Here is an 8,976-nt window from a genome sequence, read left to right on the forward strand (position 1 = left end):
CTGTTCTGCCTGCTCTGGCTTCCTGGTCTTGATCCCTCAATACTTTATAGGTGGTATCTGTGCTGTGTCCAGCAGTGTGCAGAGGTGAAGTCCCTTGTCTGGAGCCCAAGGTGTGCCTGTGGAGCCTGGGAACCCTGAGCACGGGGCAGAGGGAAGTGATGAGGATCGCTGGCTCCTACCTTTTTCCATACTGGGATCACTTAGGAGGAGCAATATTTTGTTGGTTTCAGTTCCTCTTGCATTGGGGTCTAGTTATGCAGAAACTTCAGCATTGAAGTTCAGTGAGGACGCTTTCCTACTAGAAAAGATATTACTGATCTCTTCAGACAAGGTCTTGGTATGTTTGCTTAATCTCATTGAGCCTAAGTCTTCTCCTTAGGCTCACTGCATTGAAAGAAACACTGCACTGGTTTGAAGCCACTTCTGAGCAGGTGGCCAAGCTTAGGGATAGCCTTTTGATGGCCTGATCAGACCTGATGGCTATTGTCTCTGCGAGGCACTGTGTCCTTGGCTGACTGCTGTGCCCAAGCACAGTGCACAGTTAAGATTAGGTTGGGAGCCAAGGGCAGAAGGAAGGGCTTGGTACTTGCCACACTGAGGTACAAAATCCCTGCCTCAGATTTTGGGCACTTCTCATTGCTATTAGCTCAGTCCATTGGAGAGCTTCCATTGTTTTCTCCATTGAAAGGGAAGGCCTTTTTCCTTATCATTAAATTGACTGAGATGGAGAACCTAGCACAGGCGGAATGAGTATTGCAGCACTTAAAGGGTTAACAGCCTTGTTTTCCCATCTTCGTGGGAAGAGAACTGTTCCTCTAGAGCTGTTTCTCTGTGCAATAGGCTGCTGTCCTTCCTGACTCTGCATCCGGCAGTAACTTCCTCCCTTCAGATCAGCTGAAGCTTATCTATAATATTCTTGCTAAAGGGAGGAACAAGCAGGGAGGGCAGGCCCTGCTGGCGTGAGCTAGCTTCACATCTCCAGGCTGTGCTTGCCATCCCTTCTCAGCACTCACAGGGAGAAGAGAGGAGAAATGGATTTCTGGGTCACAAAACTTCTGCACACAAAATGCAGGGCATTTTAAGCCTGTTTTCTCTGACTTGATTTGAAAAATGATGCAGGAGTGAAGATAGTAGATGAGAAACTCTAGGGCTTTTGTTGTGTTGGTTTGGATTCTGTAATCTGCTTTGTAGTCCTGGAAATGTGCTTCCTCAGCTACATCTGTAAGCTCCATCTGTATGTATGTGAACCATACACTCAGATTCCAGTCCTATTGTGTGACCAGGAACCAAAAGTTGAGGTTCAGGGTGATAGCATGAACTGAGCTTTAATCCGCACTCTGCAAAGCTTCTGTGTTTCTCTGGCTCTCTGGAGACATTTTAGTAGGGAGAAACCAATTACAGACAAGGGATGAATGAAAAAGGTTGTAAAATGCTATATGACAAAATGAAGATTATCTGGAAAATGGATTTTGGAGTGTGGTTCTGGTGAGGTGGACTGTCTGTGCTCTCAGGATTCTTGGTGTGCCTTTCGGGATAGATTTCTGAAACCAATTGTTGGTTCTATATGTGTGGGTCTTTTTCCCCAGTGATGTTCTCTGCTCTTGCATATTTTTTTTTTTGAGTCCTTTTGATTTCACTACAATTAGAGGGCCTGAACCCCTGAAGGGCAATGGGAAGAGTTAGTTGCCAATGAACTTTAGATTACAAGTGGCACTGAGCTGGATGAATTCCGTTCTAGCTGTGGTCACATCCACTGAAGCTACCAAAAGGAACTGATGGCTGAGTTCAGCTCTTGAAGAAGATGATGGCAGCACTGCGGTTAGTGGGAGAGATTCTGAAACTGCCACCTTGACAGAACAGTGCAGTTAATGAGAAATTGTTGAGATGGAAGTACTCTCCCAGTCATCTTCTGAGACAGGCATTGAGTGGTGAGTGGCTGATCACTGCTTGTTCCTCAGATGCTGTAAAAGGCAAAACAGGTGTTATTTAATAGCTCTGAGATTTGTGTAGCCGTGCTCCAACAGTATCAAACTGCTGCATGAGCAGTGCTATGTGAGAGCACTTCGGTGGAGATTTTGAAAGGGCATTGCACTCTACACTGCTCCTAATATTGCAGAGAAGAAGGCCCTTAATGGCTTTGACTTGGTCAATTCTGAGTTGAATTAATACCTTTCAAGATATACTTCATAAAGCATATCAGCACTACTTGAAATAGAGGTACAGACTTGTTAGCTCAGCATCAATATGAAGTGGGGAAAGAAGCAATGACAAGCTGCCCGTTGACTTTGTTTTTCCTGGATCCATAGGTTGTTGAGGAGGGAGGGGGAAGAGGTAAGGAATGAAAACAGCTCTGACCAGCTGGAACTAGATCTCCTGGCTGGACAGTTACAGTTTGTCCAACAGAAACAATGCTGAAGTGTTTGGCCTGCAAGTAAACACAAGCAGAACAAAGCCTTAGCTGTGTCTCTGTGCTTGCGGACCTCCTTGCACTTAACTTTACAGTTGTCCATGTGCTAGTCGCTGTGGTTTGGATCTTTCCTTAAAGGCAGAAGGAGAGGAACAGGTAAACATCCCCTTCTGTACACTGGGAGACCTGCAGTTTGTCTGTGCTGGGTCTGTGCTATGCTTGTAGTGTGTCTGGAAGATTTCTGTGGGTAGTTCTGCACCTTTCAGTTTCTGCTCTGACTGTGAAAGGCTGTGCTGAATGGCAGTACAGACTGATCCCTGGTTCACAGCACTTAGTAAAGCAACCCTGCAACTGATTAGCTTTAACTTCTCTTACCTGCATAACAGTAACAGTCCAGACCTGAACTAAGAGATTGGCACCAGTGCCTACATACTTGGGAAGGTCACGCCATATTGACTGACACTGAGTCCATACCCAAGTTTCCCATATAGAGGTTTAAAGAAAGCACTTTAATACAGTAGATTTCAGGAGATGCAGGCGCTGTGCTTATAGAGCTAAGGAGGAGCTGTCACTCCCTCTGATATGGTCCCTCTGTTTATCTGCCCAACTTCCCCTCGGGTCAGCCCTATCTTTAAGGCACTTGCATTGTTTTTCCAACCTGTGCATGCAAGTTTGCATTGGTATGGGTTTGGGGTTTTGCTCAGCAGCTTGCTGTGGAAAAAGCAAAAATCTTTTGAGAACTCTCAAATCAAAAGACGTTATTGTGTCAGGAAGGAGAAGTGGGGCATTGCCAGGCTCCTGTCACTGAAGGGGCAGGAGGGGGACAGGGAAAGCACAATGGCAGTTAATGGCAAGCCCTAGAGCGGAGCAAGGCTGTCTCCTGGCAACCTTCTGCAATTGGTGGATGGAGTAAAAGGAGCCTGGATGAGGTGCCAGAGTCTATTTGGAGTGTTCCAGAGAACTTTGGCTATGCACTCACTGCAGACCTGCCCAGGTTATTAATAATGCTTCATTATGATGTCATCCTCACTCATAGAAAAGCACTGACAGAATTGTATGTAGGGCATGGATCTGCCTGCAAAGAACTGGGCAATGCTTTTATTTGTCTAAGTTCTGGGCCTGTTCCTTGGCCATGATAGTTGGCTGCCAACCATTTGGTTGCCATACCAACTTTTCAGCATTAAATCATAATTTAAGCACAGTAGGAAGCCAAAAACCGTACCAGATCTCTGCTGGTCCTATCACTGGTTGTGTGCAAGGAAGTGGCTGCGTGCTTGATGACTTTCTGCGGCAGCCCAGATGAACACCAGCAGAGAAATGTCAGTTCACTTTGGAAATACTCAGAAGTTAATTAGAGTTATGCCTGGAAGATTTGGGGTTTCTAAGCTCTGCCACCTGTCTGAAATTAAGCCCTGCATCATGCAGCTTGTAGTGCTCCACTCACATGAGCTGCTCCAGAGTGCCGAAGGAGCACTATTGCTGACTTCTTGCTGTGGTGCTGGGGTGCAGAGCAAGTCTCCTACTTTCCATATCGGCATACGTGCAGCATTCAGTTGCTGCTGAGATCTTCTCATAGTAAGCTTGCTTCTGCTCTGCTAGAAACGTGCTTCAGATCTTCAAGATTGAACTTTTAAAGCAAGCAATATGCAGAAGATAGTGGTGTGTGTTAACATACTTTAACCTTTTAATGGATCTGATTGTATAGCTTTTGTGCTTTCCTTCCACAATGAGTAAACAACAGCAACAAAATTTTTGTAATGCTGAAATTGCTAAAAGTGAAGAATCTGCTCTGGGACAAAATAATTGAAAGGACGTTTTTTGGGGAAGAAATAATGTGTACTCTTAGCCAGGCAGGTTTCCTGTTGTATGAGGACAGCTGAGCATATGCCTTGCTGTTACTCTGCTTTTAAGAGCAAGCTGCTTAACAAATAAGGTATAAATTTTTAAGAAGGGTTGAAAGGATGACCCAGGGAACTACTGACCTGTTAGCCTCACCTGAGTACTGGGAAGATCATGAAACAGATCTTCTTGGAAGCTGTGCTAAGGCACATGAAAGAGATGGAAGTGATATGAGACAACTAATATGAGTTCACCAAGGACAGATGACAAACCCTGTGGCATGTTATGATAGTATAACTGTGTCAGTGGACAAGGGAAAAGCTACTGATGTCAGTCATCTATCTGGATCTCAGTAAGGCCTTTGACACGGACCCCCACATCCTTCTCCAAATTGGAAAGATATGAATTTGATGGTTCAAAAAGTGAACAGAAGGCTTCCCTTTATCTCCTTCTGCTATCAGAACACTGATGTGAAGAGCATCCCAACATGAAAACCATATTAGACATCTAATTTCACTATGGAAATTCCTGTTACTCAAATATGAGATAGACTGTTCTTTACCTGCAATGTTGGGGGTGGAGGAGGGAGGACAGAGCAGCTCTTCTGGCTCCTCTGCTTCTCACTGTCATGTAGTTAAATACTGAATAACACTTGATCTCCATGTCAATCTGCTCAGTGTTCGTCCACATTCAGAGGGCAGATGCGCTTACTGCAGTCCAGTTGATGGCATTTCTATCCAGCTATAGACAGTGTTGTATGCCAGAGCTTCCACTGCACCTCATGCTGTTACTTCAACCAGGAGTGTAATGCTGCGGGGCTGCTTTATGTTCCCCTTAGCTATATAATGAATGAAAACAATAAAAAAATATATACAGATAGCAATGGGAAATCCTGATTGTTGAGGTCACATGCAAAGCAATAACTTTTAGATTTAATCTGTGATATGTTTACAGCAAATTCTGTAAGTAGCTTGCTATCACTCAATTTCTGTTAAAGAACATGTGGCCACCTTCCGCCCTGAAATACGAAACTACCACTGACATTGAGTGCAAGGGAGCCTAATGCTTTGTCTTCTCTAAATGCCATCTTTTAAATATCGCTAGGCAGAGAGGCTTTGTTTATCCCTAAGATATGGATACTTAGAGTCACATAAAATGTGCTATCAACTCAGGGATGCGTTCCCACACAAGTCAAAAACAGTGAAAGAGTTTGGTTTGTTTGAGGACAAATCCTGTGGCAGTTACAGGAGGGAGCTCTGGTTGTCCTAGAACCTCTTGTGCTGGCTGCTATACCAACACAGAACAAAGGCATCCCTTTGTATGGCCAAACTGTTTTTGAAGCTAAAAATACCTATTCAGAAGTTCCAAAGATGCTCCCACTTAAAAACACATGTCCTTAAAGAAAGGGCTAATTATGTGGTGGATGTTAACTGTAAGGTCTCATGTTGGGAAGCTTTGATTTTGTGTTCTCCAGATAAGTATAGCTCAGTAGTTTGGACATCACTTTTCCTTTTGAAAATTGTTTAGAGAAGCATAAGTAACAAGATAATTTCTTATTTTTTTCAGCTGTTGTGCAATGTTATAGTACTGAATATACAGTGAGCAGTAAGAGGAAATACCCGTGATGGGGCATGGAACAACCAGTGTCTTCTCTGGTGCATGTACATTGGAAATGGAATGTTGCTGTTTACCTGCATTCTTTGTTTTAATGAAGTTCAGGAGATATGCAGAGGTAGAGATTGCAGCAGGAGATGCAGGGCTGTTCTTGCTGTATGAAATGCCACCAAGCAAAATAAATAAATAAAATCCAGTGCAGTCAAAAAGGAAGTGAGAAAGAGATTGCCCTTATGCAGCAGCTCTGCAATGTTTTGCAGAGATGCTGGCATCCTTACAGAGGCTAAGGAGGATCAAAGAGGTAGTCTGGCAGATGACAAAGCTGTTGCCAAATCCCTGTTCCTTATAGCCCTTGCTGTAGGGAGCTCTGACAGCAGTGGTGAAGCTCTCCACTTATCCGGTAGTGGGTTAAAGGAAAACCTGTCTTGCAGGCTTCATGCTTGCAAATCCAAGTGCTTTCTTTGTCTGGAGACTGCATTCTCTGCCTTAAAGGTAATATATGCTTATGCACCTATTAGCAGGGCCAATTTATTTTTCCTAGAGGATTAGGATTCCCGAATCTGAAATTTCAAGGCAAAACAAGACCAGAAGCAACAGAATGATTTGATGGGACTGGCAGATTTGTATGTTTGGTTACTAGTAATCCATCAGTTAAGCTAGCTTCAAAACAATTTTCCAAATCTTGTGGGGACAGACAGTCTCTAGCTGGGTACAGGGTATTTACTATACATTCTGCCCCAGAAAGCAGCTGTTGAAAACACACCCATTTTGTTTGTGAGCTTCCTCCTGCTCCTGTAGCAGCTGTCTCTGAGGCTGTTATCAGGCACCAACACACAAAACCACTGCTGAGGAAGGGCTACTTCCAGAGGAGGAACAGAAATGCTGCAAACCACCAACTGATATTAATGCAACTCGCTCGGCAGAGGAAGCTGCCCTTGAGCAAACCTCTGCTCTCCAGCTCTTGTCTCCTAAGCAAAGAAACATCTGCTTCCCAATCTCTTTTATTCTTATTTTTTTATTTAAAAAAAAAAAGCTGTGTGGCATTTGACCTGATTGTGGTGGGAGTGTCAGTGGTAGGACAGCAGGTAGCCCTGATGGTGTTGATGGGCTGATATCTAGCTCAGCTGCATGGTGCAGAATATGTTGCATATTTGTCAGCTAATTTCAGTGGACAGATATTTCAACAGTCACACACACAAGGTTTTTCTCCAGTCTGAAATGGAAGCAATAAACGGCAAAGCCAAGCAAGCTGCCACTAGTTGTATGGGCTGTGTAACCTGTTGGGATCTCAGTTGTTAGAGCAGTGTTGGAGTAGCTGTGTTCCAAGATAAGGAGAAACTGAGCAGTGGGAACAGTAACTATGTGCAGAGTGTAGAAGGGCCTAAAACGGTTGTTTGTGCTCTGGAAGTAGTGGAAAGGAGGAGGTTGGATTAGACAGGCAGCAGCGGATATGGGGCTGGTGAAAAGAACTATATTCTAAAAACATAGTTGGACCCTTTTCTGTTGTAGAAGAAAGGCAGGATTGAAGCTGCTCACCTTCCTTGGTGCTTCCTCCGGACTGCATGATAAGTCTCAGAGGGATCTTACAAGCTCAATCCTGTTTCTTCTCCTGAATTAACTCCACCTGTAAGCCTAACCTGTTCTGAAAGCACAGACACCTCCCCAGGCAGCTCATTTGATGCTTCATTATTCTAGCCGCTACAAAATCTGTCTGATGTTCAACCTGAATTTCACTTGCCGTGATTTAGGTGCATCTTTTTGTGCCCTTATTAAAGGGAACATGAGTGCAGAGGCTGTCCCTGCCCTCTTGCTCTATGCAGCTACAGAGCTGAGTCCTGCCTGTTTCTCTGGACTGAACTTACCCCTCCATTCCATCCATGCTCACATGCAGTATAGTTTCCAGACTGATATTATCACGGATTTCCTCTGGAGTGGATCCTGTCTGTCCACAGCATGTTTTGAAGCATGGTATGCCAACCAGACGCAGCACGCCTGTAGATATGGAACACAAGGGAAAGGTTACTTCACACCTCTGCATCCTTCTCTCTTGCTAAATATACCCTTAATCAGTCCCCACTTGTCCCTGCCCTCCCTGTGGAGTTCCTAGGGCATGAATCAAATCAGCTGCTGTTCTCCAGGCGGCACTGCATTGATAGACATTCATGTGCCCATGGACTTTGCTCCTTTGAAGTTTTCCTGAGGTCCAAAAGGAGGGAGACAGCTGTTTGAATTCTTGCTGGGCTGTGATATCAGCATTACTCTTTCTCTAAGGCTCAGAACAAAAAAAACCACTATGTGGCTGGCTCAAATAAATGACAGCATCATTTTGCTCACAGCATTATTTCAGCAGTGGGATCTGAGACTCAATTCTTTTCATGGCTGCTGAGTAATAGGCTTAACGTCTTACAGAACCCTGGGAGTGTTTCTTCACCAGTGTCTCAAGCTTCTCTGGAAGGGAATTCTTTTTCCTAGCAGTCTGTTAATGAGAGAGAAGACCTTATGAGCACAACTAAAGCAAGAAGATAACACAAGCCCAAAAACTGGTTTTGCTCCATTTATGTGATAGAATCTGTGCACCTGGACAGGTGGAGCCTCATGCCAGTCCCCTTTATCACTGTAGTGGCTCTGGTTTCTTCATTGTGACTCCCACTGTCTCCCACCAGCTGTGTCCAGAAGAGTTAGAAAGTGGTTATAGACAACTTCTCTGTAAGTTTTATTACTATTATTATCAGAAGAAAAATATCCCCAGCCCTTCAGTTTTACTAGTTTTATTTAGGGAACATTTAATGTGTTTTCTATCCAGTTATTACTCCATTCCCTTTTGCTTGCTTCTGGTCCCAATAAATATGGCTGTAGTTGTCCTAAAACCTCTTCAGAATTGGGGTTTCAGGTTGGAAGCAACCTTATGGTTTTGTGAAGCACTGAACTCAGAACTCAAATGGAGTTCATATTTCTACAGAAATGTCTCTTTCCATTTTGTAAAAAAGCAATTTGTTACACTTCTGTTTCCTCACTGAAGTGAGGGTATAGGCATTCCAAAATGAGAGGAGGAGGGAAATGCAGTATTAAATGAAAGCCTCTGATATGGATTGCTGTTTGCCCATGGATCAGTCTAT

This window comes from Meleagris gallopavo, chromosome 4 (assembly GCF_000146605.3).
Source record: "Meleagris gallopavo isolate NT-WF06-2002-E0010 breed Aviagen turkey brand Nicholas breeding stock chromosome 4, Turkey_5.1, whole genome shotgun sequence".
Lineage (NCBI taxonomy): Eukaryota > Metazoa > Chordata > Aves > Galliformes > Phasianidae > Meleagris > Meleagris gallopavo.